At 40.8% G+C, this 17813-nt stretch overlaps 1 protein-coding gene across 4 annotated transcripts in view; it reads left to right on the top strand.

Annotated features, from left to right (window-relative positions):
- Positions 1-17813, top strand: part of TRPM3 (transient receptor potential cation channel subfamily M member 3) — a 948117-nt gene that overhangs the window by 767810 nt on the left and 162494 nt on the right. The gene's annotated exons all lie outside the window — the stretch shown is intronic.

Here is a 17813-nt window from a genome sequence, read left to right as displayed (position 1 = left end):
GTTTAAAAGCTGTGAATGCCGGAAATCTGTAAGGCAAAAAAAAAAAAAAAAAAAAAAAAAAGCCAAGATGCCTCTGCCTGAGTGTAATGTTGTTCCCCACAAAGGACTCAGCCCATTCATAAGTCAACAAAGCTGCCATTTTGGAGATGGAGACTGACTGGGGAGGGAGAGTGTACACAGGCAGACAGATCATTCTGTCTTAGAAATTAGACAAGAAGACCCTTTCTTTTCCAGTTATGGAGTTGTATCAGCTTATCCATCCATACCACTGCCTGAGGTATTGGAAGAGGGGAAGAGAGTGACACAGGAGATGGCAGAGTAGGGAAAAACAAGGACCCATACTCTTAAGGTAGCAAACTCTTGAAGCCTCTGGTTTGTTTTGAATTTTGAACTCTGAAACCATGGGTGGCAGGGTTCAGTCACTGACAGCACAAGTTCCATTGAATGATTTCAGAAGCCCTGGTCCCAGGATAAGGCTGAGCACTCATACAACAAACAAGTTTTTTTATCCTAAGAATTAACTGATACCCAAGATGTTCCATCTGGATTCCTAAGATCCATCAGTTCTCGACATGGTCTAGACCTGCATCTAGAGCTACATTGTAAAATCTCTGTAGGCATGTGTTAAGTTGCTGTGAAAATTTTGTTTAAATGTAAACTTCATAGCACACTGTCAGTTTTTGTCTTAACAAAACTATAGATTTAAACACACACACACACACACACCTCAATTTCCAGTGCCTCATGGCAACAGGTCTGGGCATACCCGCCCCCAGCCCCTGCATCACCAGAGAGATGCCCCCAGACTGGTTGAGTGCTCCGGGGAGAAAGTACCATGCCCAATTAACACACCCACCAGCATCCCCAAAACTCAGAGCTCATAAGGAACAAACTGCAAGTTCCATTATGTATGAAAAATGAAATCAGAATGATGGAGGAACAGGCCCCAGTCTCGACCCGGAGAGAGGCTTTGAGACTGCCAGGACCTGTCAGCAGCATTAAATGCCCATGTTCCAGCTCTGGCAAAGACAAAATCTTTCTTGACACCCCGTTTCTAACCAGACCTCAACCATCTGCCAACCATGAGCCCCAGTCTCTTTGTCTTCCTCTGTCACTGGCTCTCGCAAGCTCTCTGTCCCTGCTGCAGCTGTCTTATCACCGCATGTGGGTTAGTTTTGTTGCTCTGCCAGCTTAGCAATACTTAGCATTCTCAGCCCCAGTAGAATAAACTGGAGGGCTCAGAATGGAGGATTTTTCAAACTGCCTACATGCTGACAAACTCCCAGATGCCCCCTGAACCACACAGAAATGCAGGAAGCAGAGCAGAAGCCAGACACAGCACAAGCCATGCACAAACAAACATGGGCACAGGCAAGCAAAGATCACTGTAGGAGAATGCAAGGAAGATATGCATCTCTTCTGAAATCCAAATCATCCTACTTGACAACAAATTATACGACATGGCGCAGAAGTCCAGGATGTACTTAGGAATTGCTAGTGGCATCCATGGTATAGGCTTCAGGAGGAAATTTTCATTCCCATTTAATTTAGGGTCCCCTTTCAATTCACATATGGCCAAGTGAAGTTTCTGCAGTTACCTGCAATAGTCTTCTGTTCATCAAATTACTTTCAGAAAATTGATGGAATGATTGATTCAAAAGGCAGAGTGACAGGGAGAGATGAATAGCAATAGAGAAACAGAGATCTTCCATCCACGGGTTCACTCCCCTAAACGCCTGCAGCAGCCAGGGCTGGGCCAGGCTGAAGCCAGGAACCAGGAACTCCATCCAGGTCTCCCACATGGGTGGCAGGGGTCCACGTACTTGGACCTCTGCTGCCTTTAGAAGGCACATTAGCAGGAACCTGGATTGGATGCAGAGTAGCCAGGACTGGAACTGGTGCTCCAGTATGAGATGCTGGCTTAATCTGCTGTGCCACAACACCAGCCCCCATCAAACCACTTTTTGCAACCATTCATTAGCAACATTTATAGAGTGCTTGCTATCAGCTAGCCACTATTCTGGGGGCTGGAGTACAAGAGTTCCTTCTGCCTTCTACCTACAATCTATAGAAGAGATAATAAAATGAAATAAATGAAATTACTTCACACAGTTCTTAGAAATGAAATTGAAAAGTTTATTTTGGTGCAAAAACAATTTGAAATCCATTCATTATTTTCTCATGACACATATTTTCTACAAATTTGCTAAGGACCACTGTATGTAGAGAAGACAGCTAGTGAGTGATGTGTACAGTGAAAACAGATTTAAAAGCTGGATTAGTAGACAGAGAGCAATGAGGTGGAATGGGATAGCAACTAGAATAGTTTCTGGAATGGTTAGTAAGTATATAATAAGAGGGATTGGAAGGCCAGCGCCACGGCTAACTAGGCTAATCTTCCACCTGCGGCGCTGGCACACCGGGTTCTAGTCCCGGTCAGGGCGCTGGTTCTGTCCCAGGTGCTCCTCTTCCAGTCCAGCTCTATGCTGTGGCCCGGGAAGGCAGTGGAGGATGGCCCAAGTGCTTGGGCCCTGCACCCACATGGGAGACCAGGAGAAGCACCTGGCTCTTGGCTTCAGATCGGCGCAGTGCGCCAGCTGTAGCGGTCATTTGGAGGGTGAACCAATGGAAAAGGAAGACCTTTCTCTCTCTCTCTCTCTCTCTCTCTCTCTCTCTCTCTCACTGTCTAACTCTGCCTGTCAAAAAAAAGGGGGGAGGGATTGGAGACACCCTTCTTGAAAATGTGATGGTTAAGATGAGAACTTCAGTGAAGTGAGAGAGCCAGCTGCCAAACAAATATCTGAAGGCAAAAAAAAAAAAAAAAAAAAAAAAGCAAAGAGTATGTACAGAGGCATGGAGGTAGTATCTGAGATATACCAAATAGGCTGGTGTGTCTGGAGAGAAATCAGCGAGAGAGGCAAATGATAAGAGCTGATTGGGGAAGAAGTCAGGGAGACGGGTACAGAGCCTAACAGAAAAATCTCCATAGAGATTCTGAATGTGATGGGAACCCATTAGGTGGTTTTGAGCAGGGTGGAAACACGATCAGATTAAGGTTTGAAAGGGATCCATCTGGCCCATGCCAATCATGGAAGCTGGGATAGCATTCAGGAGCCCACAAGGCATTTAGACAAAATGTGTTGGTGGCATGAACTGGGCTGAGAGACGATGACATTGATTGGATTGAGGTTAGAGTTTGAAGATGGAAGCAATAGGACTTGCTGATGGGCTAGATAAGGAGTATGAAGAAAAGAAAGGCATCAAAGACTTCTGGATTTCTGGCCTGAACAATTGGAAGAATAGCAAAGAATGGGAAAGGGGTGGGTTTGGAAGGAGTCTGACATCCAAGTGATACTGTGAAGAGGGCAGTTGTATTTATGAACCTGAACTTCAGGAGCAGTTAGAGTGACAGATGTGATCTCAAGATCAATTAGCATATAAACGATATTTCTACCGTGGGATGGAATGAGCCTACTGAGGAGGGACTATGTAGATGTGGAGGGAAACCAAGAGAGAGACCCAGGCACAAGCCATTTGGAAGTCAAGAAGAGAAGGGAGGTCCCACAAAGAAGCCCTGAGAAGCAACAGTAAGTGAGATGGAAAGAAAACCAGGAAAGGCTGAGGTGCCGAAGCCAAGTGAGGAAACAGTGCCTGGGCCAGGGGAGTGGCCTTATGCTGCTAAATCAAGTACTACAACGGTTAAACCAGTCTAGCAAGATGAGCCTGTTAGTGGCCTGGAGAAGTGGTGTGGGAGCAAATTCTGAGTCAATTTTTGTTCAAGTGGGAATGAAACAGGAAGGAGTGGCAACAGTTAGAACAGAAAACATTCTTTGAGATAAAGGAAAAGTAAAATGGGAAGAAAGCTAGGGGAAAATAGAGATCAGGAGATGTGGTCATAACAACTCTTGTCCATTAAAAAATAAATAAATAAAAGCCGTGACCTTAACTCCTCATCCTCTCCAAGCCTGTAGGACACAGGACTCAGAGTCTCTGGAACAACCAAACTTGTCAATGCAAAGTAGAGTGGTAACTTCGGGGCAGTGGGGAGTGGGGCAAGGACCTGAGGAGTTGTTAGTCGACAGACATACCCCTTCAGTAAGTTCTAGAGATCCTCTACAAAACATCGTGCCTATACTTAACAATACTGCTTTGTACACTGAAAATCTGTTAAGAGGGTAGAATTTACATTAAGTATTCTTTCTGCAAGTTTTCTAAATGAACAGAAATTTCAGTAGTTATGTTCATTCTCTTCTAAACCACATGAAAATACCTCAGGTCTAGGGACCACTGAGGAATTAAAGAGGCTGTAATAATAATGACGATGATAATAATAATATAATAGATACTAGGGGACATATATATATATATAATATATATATGACTTTAAAAATTCATGGGGGACAGGATTTAGTGTTTATTTTGATGCAAAAATATTTGAAATCCATGTACATAGGGAGTCTTCAAAAAACTTTGTGTGCTATGAAAAAGCACCAAAATAAACTCAACTTTCAATTGCATTTTCCACCAAATCTTTGGAGCCCCCATATATATATATATACACACACACACACATATATATTCCCCTCTCTCATTTAAATCTGAAAAATACCTTAAGAAGTAGTGCTATTGGGAATGGGCATTTGGCACAGTGGTTAAGATGCCCCCATCCCATGTTGCAGATGCCTGGTTCTGACTCTGATCCCAGCTTCCTGCTAATGCAGACTCTGGGAGGCAGCAGTGATGGCTCAAGCAGTTGAATCCCCGGTATTTACATGAAGGTCCTGGATTGAGTTCTCAGCTCCTGACTCTGGCTGTAACCCAGCTAGCCACTGGGGGCATCTGGGGAGTAAAACAGAGGATTGAAGTGCTCTCTCTCTCCCTCCCCCTCTCAATTAAATAACAATTTTAAAGTATTATTGTCATCTTTCCTCTTGAAAACTTGGAATGATTAAGTAATTTGCCTAAAGAAACAGAGTTAAGCATTAACATCCAAATGTGAATCCAGACTTGTCTGAAGAAAAAGTTGTCTTCTTTCCACTTCTCTGTTCTAACACGAGAAGGACAAACTGTTAACTCTCCGGTCCCAAAGTCTCACCTTCAAATGGTCTGATTAAGTGGAATGCTATCTAGATGATCTTAGGTCCCTTCAGACACAACTTTCCTTGGATTCTGCCACTCATTTACATAGTAAGAGTTTCCTTTCATATTTCAGTTTAATTTCACATTTCTCCATGGACAGTCACTTTGAATTTGAGTATAGCCTTGATCCAGTTCATTTTTTCTATTGTGAAAGTAATATATGCTAATTAAAAATGTTTATTATAGAAAAATGTAAAACTATAAAATATAAAAGTAGGAAAAATAACATCCACAGCCCACAAGCACCAATGGCTTTGTTGAATTTCCTTCTAAGGTATTATTTATACAGTTGTCATTTTATACATTTACTTTATGTTATTATAATCATAATGTATATACTGAACACCATGAGAGTTTTCATTTCACCATAAATACTTGCATTTCTTCATACTATCCATTATGTGTTTTTGAAGGCTAGGTTGTGATTTCATAGAGTGAGAGTCTCTTCCTCCTGCCCCACTATGCCCTTGAAAACATTAAGGCTAAGTTTTAAACTAAGATTAAGGTACCAACAGCAGCAAAGCCCTTGGAGCCATGGTTTTAGACAAAGCATCTAATTATAAGGAAATCCAGGTCAGTGATACATATTCTCCCATTTCCAACGTAGTTCTCAAAACTTCTTCCTACAAAGGATCTACTTTGGCAAGCATAAGAGTACATCAAAATTTTGTGGAAAAAATCGAATTAAATGATGTTTATTTGGATACAAAAAACTGAAATCCATGCATAGTTTTTTCCACAAGTTGCGTTTTCCATGAACTTTTTGAAGACCTCTCATACCTGATTTTGGGGTTAATAACCAATGTTATTAGCCTGTTGAAAACATTTGAGAAACCTTTGAAATTATTAGCATGGCAACCCCCTATCTGCCTAGCAAAGCCCTTCCAAACCACTACAAATGCATGTGAATGCTGTTTGTGAACATCTACTGAAGGCTGCTACTTCTTCAGCATTGGAAGGAGGTAACTTAACTATGGTAATGCAGGGACGACCCTGACTAGTCCCTCCCACTCATGAATTTCATATTGTACAGTTAATTTAATTCATTTAATATCCAACATCTTCTTGGGCACTTTGCTGACTTGGTGAGTATCACAGACTCCTAGGTCTACTAGAGAAGCTTTGTCCCTGAAGACATAGTCCTTGTAAAGGAGCCACCACGGGAAAAGACGTCATTGCACGATTAAAAGGAATATGAAGACACAGTCTGTACTTGACATCTCTGGTGAATGCAGCCATTCACCTGCCTTTACATTTGCACTCTCCATTATTGTGGTTGTCATGCTGGCCCTGGTAGAAGTCCCTGGCAGGTCTCCTGTTTCCTGGATATAATGCAATCTGCAAGGTTGCTTACACACCAGCTGTTGACCAACAAAACAGTGACTTATTACTGAATAGGTACAGCCTGTTCTTAACATGCAACAAAGGCTATGCAAAATATGAACTTAGAACCACCAAACAGAATCTCCTTTCATTCTTTCTGCCATGCATACTCTATTTCTTTTTGTCTGTCATTTCCTTTTGAACTGCTTTGTAAGTAGTATTAGCAATATATTTCTATCTGATCAGAAGTGATTCATTTGGTAAGGCATTAAAATCAAACTATTAATAAGTAGTAGAGATCTTTTTCTTGTCAAGACTATTGGTACCTAGAAAGTTGTGTCTTCTTGATTGCTTTACCTCTCATGGGAACTTAAATTTCCTTTTAATTTAAAAGCACTTTTTCTAAGCATCTGAGAGTAATAAATATAGCCCTTGGGTTTTGATGGAGCCAGAATATAAGGAAAACTATCTTTTTCGGGCAAGTACGTACTCACTAGCTCAAAGCCTAATATAAATCAGGTTAAAGCCTCTCAGGCTAGCATTCACTCTCCCTAGGTAGACACTTGAGGAAAGAGACCAACTACTTGGGGAATGAAAGATTTACAGTAGCAGTTGTTGGAACAACTGGCCCTCAGCCTGTCCAAACATTCTCCTAGATTTATAACATAAAATTACCGTACCAGAATGAGCCTCCAGGGAACTCAAACAACCAACTGACAAGCTGTTCTGCTCCTTATTAAGGCTAAGCCTAGTCCCTCTCCTTCTAAATCCCAAAGCACTCAAGCTAGGCCAAGTTTTTAAGCCCCCCAGGGGAAATCACCTGCTTGTTATCATTTCATCATTCTGGCATTGTGAAATAGCAAACAGAGAAGTTATTTTCAAGGAGCAAGACAAAACAATGATGCTTCCATTTGGTCTCTGAATGCCACAGGGTACATTTTCATCTGCGTTAAACGTTAATCTCACCTACTCATCTATGATGTTGGCCACTCCATAAAAAGGTCAAGGTCAGGCAGCAGAGCAGCATCAGAGGAAAGCAACGTAGGGATGGAGGAGACCCAGGCTCCCCCTTCAGTTCACAGATGAAGAAGCTGGCGCTTTAACAGTGACAACAGCACCAGCAGTGACAGCACACACATTTTCCAAGTGGCTTGATTTTTGAGCCATCTGTCAGGGTGGTCTAATTTCTCCAAGACTGTGCTGGGTCTTTTCTGAAGGTTTACAATGTATGAGTTGACTTTTTCTCCAATAACAAACAAAGGAGATATTGTTAGTGTCCCCATCTGTAAAATAAGTAGCTAGATGACTTGCTCAAGGTCACAGAGTCAGCTAAGTGACCTTGTATATTGGATGGGGATACTATTAAAAATGCTAAATATTAACTATTTATATTATAATATATTATAATAAAGTCATGTCATATGATAATAAATAACTATTATACATTTAAATTTTCTAAATTTTATTTTTGAATTTTTTTTCAAAACTCAATTTTTCTAAAAAGTTTTATGCTTTGTTTCATTCAAGACAGCTGCAATAAGTACATTATTGGCAAGGGCAATCAGGAGACAAAAGCCTCTATTCCACATAAAAATGGTCCTCTGGTTTCATAAGATGTTGAATGAAACACCAACTCTGTATTAGAAGAAGATACTAAGAAAATATCTATTGGATCAAAATATGAATCTCGCTCTCAGAAGTAAAATAGTTGATCATCTGGGTCCAGTGACCAAACTTTGGAAATGAAAATCTAGTACAGATGGCCTTGAATGTGAGCTAGCAACAGTACTCTTTAAATACTTGAGAAAGATACTATCCTAGAATTCGTCAGTATGTATTTAATCAGTGTAAATAATGTATGTATTGGTGTGGGGGGGTGTTATATATGCATATAAAGTATAGAATGGTATTTTAACTCCCTTTGTGTGATACATAGTCATATATTCATAAAATTTTTAACTCTTACAATTTTAGAAACCATAGGTAAGCCCCAGTAAAATTGTGGGGTTAGAGTGGCAGCAGGAAGTCCAGTGTTCTCTCCCAGTCATCAGAAGTACTAGCACTGAGAAGGCACTCAGTCTCCACCATGGATTTCAGCCAAGTCCCACAAACGTGTCCTTTCCATATCAGAAAGAGTAGAACCAGTTCCTAGAAAAAGATGCTTTAAGATGAGTGTCTTAGAACACTGTTAAAATGTGCTTTTCCTTTAAGAGACTTGAGCGTTCTTCCCCAGAGTTTGCCACAGTAGCCCTGGTGAGTCTGTTGATTACTGAGTAAATTCAACGAAGCAATGCTTGAAAAGCAATTGAAACCCCGAGCTGATTGGTCAGGTAACAGCAGCCAGTCTACTTGAAATTACAAGCACACCTCCTGGAAATGAAACTTGTCATACCCAGCAAAGCCGTTGACTGCCTGTCACATCTGGGGATTCTTGGAGGAGCTGAACTAGCCTAACAGATAGGCTAAAAAAAAAAAAAAAAAAAAAAAAAAAAAAAGCCCCCCAGCAACGTGGAAAACGTCCAGAGCCCTTCCCTCCTTGGAGGCTCGGGGCTGCTGTGTGGCTGTGAGCTCTCGTCCTTATCGGTTCCTCGTGGCCTGGTTGTTGCACTTCAGGTGGCCTTCCTTGAAAAGCTGATGAGATACTCGATAAAAAAATGTCTTAAATAATTACAGTACTTATCATTCGCATGTTTTTCCTTTAAAAAAAAATTCTTCCGGTTGCTCAACTTATTTTAGGGGCTGCCTCACCCTCAAGCCTTATCCACATGGAGTTAAAATATCCATATGTGTCTGGAACATGGCTTTAGCTGCTCTTGCAAATTGATGTCCTGATTATAAAGAGCCACAAATGGTGTCATTCCCTCAAGTAGCCTCTACCACCAAATGTACACTAGATTTTTGTTTTCTTAGGAGTGAATAAAAATAAAATGTTGTTTCTTTTCAGGGAATTGAAATTGTCAGCAGTACCCGATATAATCCCAATAATTTTCTTTACATTCAGTATTTCAGGGACTCACTGAAAAGTAGTTCATTTTGAAATTTTTCCTTGCTGCTAATTTTAGCTTCTTTAGCTGCTAATGTATTCTGTATCTTATTTTAAGCAACTATGGCCAAAAATCTGTATTGGTCACACTTTATTCATACTCTAAAAACTATATTTGTTGTTTTAGCCAATAAAATTGCTCTGATGAAGTTTCTAAGGTTGTAAACTTGACTGAGCTCACCTAGCTCTAGTTCATCGTGTGTGGAAACAAAAAAAAAAAAAAACACACAATATAATTAAAGTTTAGTAAAAATGAGCTTATTAAATTGTATCTATCCAGTTTCTATCCAATTATCCAAAATGTTAGATAAAGGCCATAGTGTACACACAGGAAGGTATATAGAGTGCCTAGCTTTAAAATCATTTAGGAGATATCTCTATAAGTATAAATATATCTATATATCTCTATCTATTTATATCTATATAGATATATGTAGAAAGAAAGAGATTTCACACAATGCCTGGCACTTTAAAGGCTTCTAGTTAACATTTTTGGAAGACAAGATGAAGATGGAAGGGAGGCAAGAGAATGGGAGGCTGCAACATAACTGAAAGCAATGCCAGGTTTTTATGAGACTGGAGCTCAGCATCTAAATGTTTCTCAAATGTTCCCATGTATCTATCTGTGCATAACTCTCAACAAGGAGTGTTTCACTGCAGTGGACTGATAAGGAAGAAGTTGACACATCTTTCGGTGATATCCAGAAATGCATAGCAAAGTTACAGACCCAAAGATAGGCTCTGAACAGAAAATAATTACATTCCACCTTGTATAACTGGTACTTCAATTAAATGCAGTAAGCTTATAATTGCTAGCTAAAAATATTCACCTTTCACAGCATAGTAGCATGACTGTAGTTCATAACAATGTAGTATATACTGTATGAAGAACTGGAATAGAGGGCCCCTGGGCTCTAAACACACAAAAAAAGGAAACGGAAATGCTAATTACCCAATTTGGTCAATTTATAGTGTATACGCACCTCTGTTGAAATGTTGCACTGTATTTCACAAGAATGTATAAACGTTGCATTCTAATAAAGAAAAAAAGATGGCAGATGCAGGTAGGAACTATAAGGCAGTCACCTCTGGAAGATTAGCGTAAAAAGAGTATGTACATTAAATGTGAATGTATAGAAACTCCTGAGAATTGGTAAAAATTAGAGTTGTTGTCTAAGGTGGTTTACACTGCGCCCTTACTATGTTGAATACCTTCTATTTGTCATCATCATTTGTTAAAAATGAACTGGGGAAGTTGTTTAGCTTTTGGAAGGCACGGTTTCTTCATCTCTAAAACGTGTACAATTAAATCTCCATAACTAGTTCTACTGAACATTGATTAGAAAACACAAACGAACTGCCTTGGATTTGCAAGAATCCTTTTGATAAAGAACCATAGAGTCAGAGGCAGGTCATTCTCATCAAAATTGTAAACAACATCAGTAGGGGCTTAGAATGAGAGCTATGAGGCTTTCTGTGTAAATTTAAAAACATCATCATTTACAGTGAAAAAAGCTATCCTTTAAAGACACTTATCATGCCCATTGTGTAAAAATTTTCCTTATTTATGTGAAAGGCAGAATGACAAAGAGAGGGAGAGACACAGAGAGAAGCTCTTCCATCCTCTGGTTCACTCTCCCAAATGCCTGCCATGGCCAAGGCTGAGTCAGGCTGAAGCCAGTAGACAGGAATTCATCCCAGTCTCCCACATGGGTGGCAGGAACTGAAGTATTTGGGTCATCACCTGCTGCCTCCCAGGTGCATTAGCAGGGAGCTGGATCAGAAGCTGCACTCTGGAGCCAGCATTGTGGCAAAATGGGTAAAGCCGCCACTGGCAGTGCCAGCATTACATATGGGTGCTGGTTTATATCCGTCGTTCCACTTCCAATCTAGCCCCCTGCTAATGCACCTGAGAAAGCAGCAGAAGATGGTCCAAGTACTCAGGCCCCTGTTATCCATATGGGAGACCTGGATAAAGTTCCTGGTTCCTGGCTTCAATCTGGCCCAGGGCTTGCCATTGCACCATTTTGAGAGTGAACCAGCAGATGGAAGGTTGATCTGTGTGTGTGTGTGTGTGTATGTGTCTGTGTCTATTCTTTCTCTGTAACTCTACCTTTCAAATAAATAAATAAATCTTTTAAAAAAGAAGTTGCTCTCCAATATGGGATGCTGACATCTCCAGAGGCAGCTTAACCTACTGTACCACAACACCCTCCCTACCATGCGGATTTTTTAGAATTTAACTTTCTTTAGCAGCTTGCTTTAGTCATGCTAGTTCTACTCATGGTCATCTATAACACCCTCTATTCAAACAGAAAAGTTTAAACAATCAAATGTGCAATAATCACATCTATTTAGATAATGTGACCTATGAATAGATACTCTTGCCAAAGCAATAAAGAGGAATTTCAAGACTGTATTGTACTCTGTGTCTTCATAATGAAGGTTTTTTTTTGTTTGTTTGTTTGTTTGTTTGTTTGTTTTTGACAAGCAGAGTTAGACAGTGAGAGAGAGACAGAGAGAAAGGTCTTCCTTCTGTTGGTTCACTCCCCACATGGCCGCTGTGGCCGGCACGCTGGGCTGATCCGAAGCCAGGAGCCAGGTGCTTCCTACTGGTCTCCCATGCGGGTGCAGGGCCCAAGCACTTGGGCCATCCACCTCTGCCTTCCCGGGCCACAGCAGAGAGCTGGCCTGGAAGAGAAGCAACCAGGACAGAATCTGGCACCCCGACCGGGACTAGAACCCAGGATGCCGGTGCCGCAGGTGGAGGATTAGCCAAGTGAGTGTCTTATAAATTGGTGCTTTTTCAAGAAGTAAGAGGAAATTCAATTCTGTACTTTTGAGAGTGAAGGGGAGAATGGCCAATAGTCATGATTCTTTCCTCCCCATAGCGAGCAAGCAGTTCTCTCAAGACTCCACCGAGTAGGGGAACAGGCCAGGCAAAATAAGGGGACATCTGGTGTCATGACAGAGCAGCTGTTCCCCATGTCCTGAGAACCACCAGGCCTCCCATGTGATCAGCAGGCTCCACAGCTGCCCAACTGTTCATTCTCTCAGCAGATCCTTTACGTGTTTGAAAGCAGTGAGCATCAACATGAAGTATGGAGCACTATTCTATCCTATTGAAGGCTTCCACACATTCGCCTTCTGTCCCTTCATACAATCCAAAAAAACTGAGTCATCCAGTGGAGTAAGGGAGAGTCCTATAGCCATGTAGTGTTTGCGTTGATGGCATGGGAATTCCAGCTCTATGACATTCAATAAGTTATTCTACATTTTAAAGGCTTAGTCATTTCTCCTGCAAACAGGAATGACAATACTGAGAGCTATGGAGAAGATCAAATGAGATTTATATGTGTAAAATGCTTTAAAAGAGCATTGGCATGTGGCAGTTGCTATTACACTCACTTTAATTCCCATCCTAGGCACACACGTTAATTTCAGTTAGCAGCCATTCTCCTTGAGTCTAGATATACTTATTCCTTAACTCTCTAGGAGAAATAAGCAACAAGAGCTAAAAATAAAGAAAATTAGAAAATGTCCTCATTAAAAATATGGCAATACCTAATTTATCTTAAGTTCTTTATACAGAACTCTTGAGTATGCAAAATATACACAAGAAACAAAGAACTAAGAAAAGAAAAAACACTAATTATAGTGTTGGCGTTGATAACAGACAATCCATGCCTTCAATGCCACACAGTCATGGGCACTAAATGCCTGGTACTCCCACCCATTTCGGTTGGAAATCAGGGAGGCAGAATGGATGAACATTGTCAGAACAGTTACTCAGACCTAGGAACCATGAACTCCAAATGTGAGCAGTTTGGGGCCTGTATACATAGGCCCAAATATCCCCAGCATCCCTGCCAGTCAATGAGAACATTATTAAGTCAGACCAAAAGAAAATGATGGCTTTTCATTCTAGTGAAAGATGTCAAAAAGGACAGCTGTGTTCACTCCATCTTAGAGAAGTTTCTATCCAAGAGAATCAACGTGTTTTTATCTGGCAACAAGGGCTAACCCATACTTAAACAGGAAATTTACTTCTACACAACATTTAATGCTTTAATTTCTCTAATTTATAATCTACATATTTGTATAAATACAGTGACTGTTCCCAAGTGATGAGAAAAACGTGGTTGGTAGCATTTGGCTGAATTGTGAGGCTTTTCATTTTTCTGAGGCTTCTTTGTGGGAAAGGCACTGTTGATTGAGATGCACATCCTCCCATCCAAGAGAACCACACTAAGGTTATACCAGAATTGCTTTCTGGGACAGGGTTAGCAGGTTTAGAATGTTTAACATTGCGTAGCTGTGTAACTCTGGAAATCACTATATATGCATCTACATATGCCTATGCACAGCCAGATTTCCCTATCGCTGTGATAGGCAAGTGGGTGTGTATAAAACCTCTCTCCAATTTTGCTCTCCAAAGAGAGCAATTCAATGAGAGGTTCTGTTTTCATCATCTTGTGTACACTCACACATTGCTCTGTGACAGTTACAATGCAAAAAGCTGTTGACAGCCCCTAAATTTTGCCAAATCCTTCCCTTTCCTCACGCATCAGAACCTCCTCAGCCTGTGGCTTAGTAGTATTCAAAGGCATCATAACAAAAACCACATTCTTTCTGCTCACCAGTGCAAAACAAGGTTTCTAGGGCACGTGGGAAAGAGGCTCCACTCATTTTGGTTTCACTGCAGGTTAAAGCACTGCCCAAATCACCGCTCTATCTTCCAGGGTCCTGACCTATGCCTACCTTAAGTGTTTGGAGCAACAAAGATGGAAGTTCTGGATAAGCTCATATCTTTCCTCCAAGTCATCTCAGAGCTTTCCAATTTCTGCTGAGTACATCCCCATGTTCCCAGAACTGAGGTTCAAAAACTTCAAGTCTTCCTTGTTCTATTCCCTTCACCCTCATATATCAACCTACTTTGTGATTCTTTTTATTATCTTTCACACACTCTCTTCCTCTCCATCATACAGCAATCCCTAATCCAGTCCTTTTACATCTTACCTCAAGAATGCCACAAAATCCCTGAGGCTGGACTCTGACTCTAACCCCACCCCAAGATTAAATTACCTCTAAATAAGTTGTGTTTGTGTTTAGCAAGGTATCTAACAGAGGCCATATCCAAGCTGGGCATAGCTGAGATTAAATCTCAACTCATTGATCAGCTAAGCGATTTTGGGCACTAATTTAGCTTCTGAGTGTTACAGGATTGAAGTAAGAATCAACAAGGTAATGCAGAGGTCTTTAAAAAGTTGCCAGAATATGCATATTTGGAAAAGACATGCATGATTTCAAAAAATGCAGCAAAAATAATGTATATTTTAATTCTATTTTCCCACTAACTTTTTTGAAATCCCCTCACCTGTAAAAGTGTTTGGCACAAGGTCTAGCAAATGGTGCATTAGGTGCAAATTTTTTAGCACTGAAGACCATCTAAAGCTTGACCCCCAACCTTCCATTCTAGCCTTACTTTTTAAGTTGTCTAAGAGGCCACTCAATCAAATATTTGAACATAATATTTTAAATATTCATTTTCTCCTAGCATTTTTTTCTTAGCCCTTCTATCTTTCCCTTACTAGACTTTTCTTAGAACTTTCATCACAGCTTCTTGATTTTGATTACACAATCATGCCAACAACAAATCATATATACAGTGTTGGTCCAATAAGATTACAATGATGCTGAAAAATTTCTATCACCCAGTGACATGGTTAATATTATAACAACATAGTGTGATGCATAATAAGATGCATTATCAATGTATTTGTCATGAAGCTGGTACAAACTGTGCTGCCAATTACATAAAAGTATTGCACATGCAATTACATAGAGTACCTAAGACTTGATAATGATAATAGACAACTATGCTACTGGATTATGTATTGACTGTACTACTCGTTTTATCATTATTTCAGAGCATATCTTTGTTCATGTTTTACAAGTTCACTATAAACAGTCTACTGTATTATGCTGGCAGCAGACTCAAACATCTTATGGTTACCAAATCTCTTGATTGTATCAATAGTCCATGGTGCATGACTGACCTAGACTACCTAGGTTTGTGTAAGGAACTCTATGATGCTTGCACAATGATGAAACCATCTAATGGTGCAGTTCCCAGAATATATCCCCCATCATTAAGCTATGTGTGACTGTGTTTCTCCCTCTATTTCTTCCCAAACATGTTTTAGCTACTTATGACTAGAAGCCATGTTGGCCTCCACTAAAAATACAAGGGAATTTACATACAGCATTGATCATTTAAAAGGGACTTAATCATTAAAAGGAAACAAAGTAAATCATCATTTCCTCTTCCCCTTCAACTCTTTTTTTTTTTTTTTTTTTGACAGGCAGAGTGGATAGTGAGAGAGAGAGACAGAGAGAAAGGTCTTCCTTTGCCGTTGGTTCACCCTCCAATGGCCGCTGCGGCCAGCACATCTCGCTGATCCAAAGCCAGGAGCCAGGTGCTTCTCCTGGTCTCCCATGCGGGTGCAGGGCCCAAGCACTTGGGCCATCCTCCACGGCCTTCCTGGGCCATAGCAGAGAGCTGGCCTGGAAGAGGGGCAACTGGGATAGAATCCGGCACCCCAACCGGGACTAGAACCCGGTGTGCCGGTGCCGCAAGGCAGAGGATTAGCCTGTTAAGCCACGGTGCCGGCCTCAACTCTCAACTTTCTGTGGTTCATATTTTCTATACTATGTATACATATTCATACAGATAGCATATAGAAAGTATAGTTCATACATATGACCTATATATAAACTATATATATGATCTACATATATATAGAAAGTACATATACATATGGTGTATATATTTTTGCTTTATAAATCTTGCTGCAGACAGACCTGGTGTCAAATCAAACTCATCCCACCCTGTTCTGTTCAGCAATTCAGTAACAATAATAATGCCAGCACATGTGTGTCAGAGTTGTGGCAAATACTTAACATGCATTATCTCATTTACTTTCCACAGAAAATGATTAGAATGAGAACTACTGTGACTCCCTTTTTCCAGATGAGGAAAGTGAGGTCTTGTCCAAGGGCACACACAGCTAGATGTTGGCAAAACAAAGCCTCACACACAAGCAGCCTCCTCCAGAGGCTGTGTTGGTCACTCCTCTGCAGTTATGTGAAGAACTGGGTTGAAGAAGAGCCAGGAGTAGTAGCAGGGCCAGTATTGTGGCATAACCGGTTAAGCCACTGGCATCCCCAGTGGGCGCTGGTTCGAATCCTGGCTGTTCTACTTCCAATCCAGTTCCCTGCTAATGTGCCTGGGAAAGCAGCGGAAGATGGCCCAAGTTCTGGGGCCCCTAGGCCCACATGGGAAACCCAGATGAAGCTCCTGGCTCTTGGCTTTGGCCTGGCCCAACCCTAGACGTTTTAGCCATTTGGGGAGTGAACCAGCAGATGGAAGATCTGTCTGTCTCTCCCTCTCTCTCTCTCTCTCTAACTCTGACTTTCAAATAAATCTTTAAAAAGAAAAGGGAATAAAAGCAGGGAAACTGCCTAATGGGGGCTACTGCAATAATCTCGGGGTGAAGATGGTAATTCAATCCCCGGGGATGATAAGCAGCAGTCCAATTTCACATTCAGAATACAGGAGAAGGCAACAGGACTTACTCAAAGATAGAATAACACTAATGACATTCATTATTGATAATGATAATTATACTGATGAATTGAGTGTACAAAGCTCTACTTAATTTCTTACATGTGACATGAAACAGTCAACACAATCAATCCTAGGAGAGATGGAAAAAAAAGAAAAGATGGGAGAAAAGCTGTGGCCCCTACATAGTTGTTATCAAAAAAAAGAAGAAGAAGAAGAAGAAGAAGAAGAAGAAGAAGAAGAAGAAGAAGAAGAAGAAGAGGAGAAAAGGGTTAATAGCCTTAAAATTGCAGCCTGTGATTTTTATGCCAAGCGTTTAGACCTGGAGCAGTTAGCAGCTATGGTTTGTGCGATGGGTGACAATGAGACTAAACTCGACTGATCAGTCCAGGGACAGAGGGCTGCGTGGCCAGATTAGGATGCAAGAGGGATTACTTGGGTTTAAAAAACAACAGAGCTGATAAACTGAATCATTCTTTCTTTGACTTAATTCCATCAGAGCTTGAAAAAATAGAACACATTTCAAAACAAGGTTCGCCCTCCACCGATAGTCATTTTTGCCATTTAACAAGTGCTGTTTTCTTCCATCGTCCAATCAAACAGTGCAGTTTTATGTTAGGACTTCCATTCTCCAGCAGCTTTATTTTGAATCTATCAAGCCAGTTTAAGGGGTAAACCAAC

This window comes from Lepus europaeus, chromosome 12 (genome assembly GCF_033115175.1).
Source record: "Lepus europaeus isolate LE1 chromosome 12, mLepTim1.pri, whole genome shotgun sequence".
NCBI classification, from domain to species: Eukaryota; Metazoa; Chordata; class Mammalia; order Lagomorpha; family Leporidae; genus Lepus; species Lepus europaeus.
This window is presented reverse-complemented; position numbering and strand designations above follow the sequence as displayed.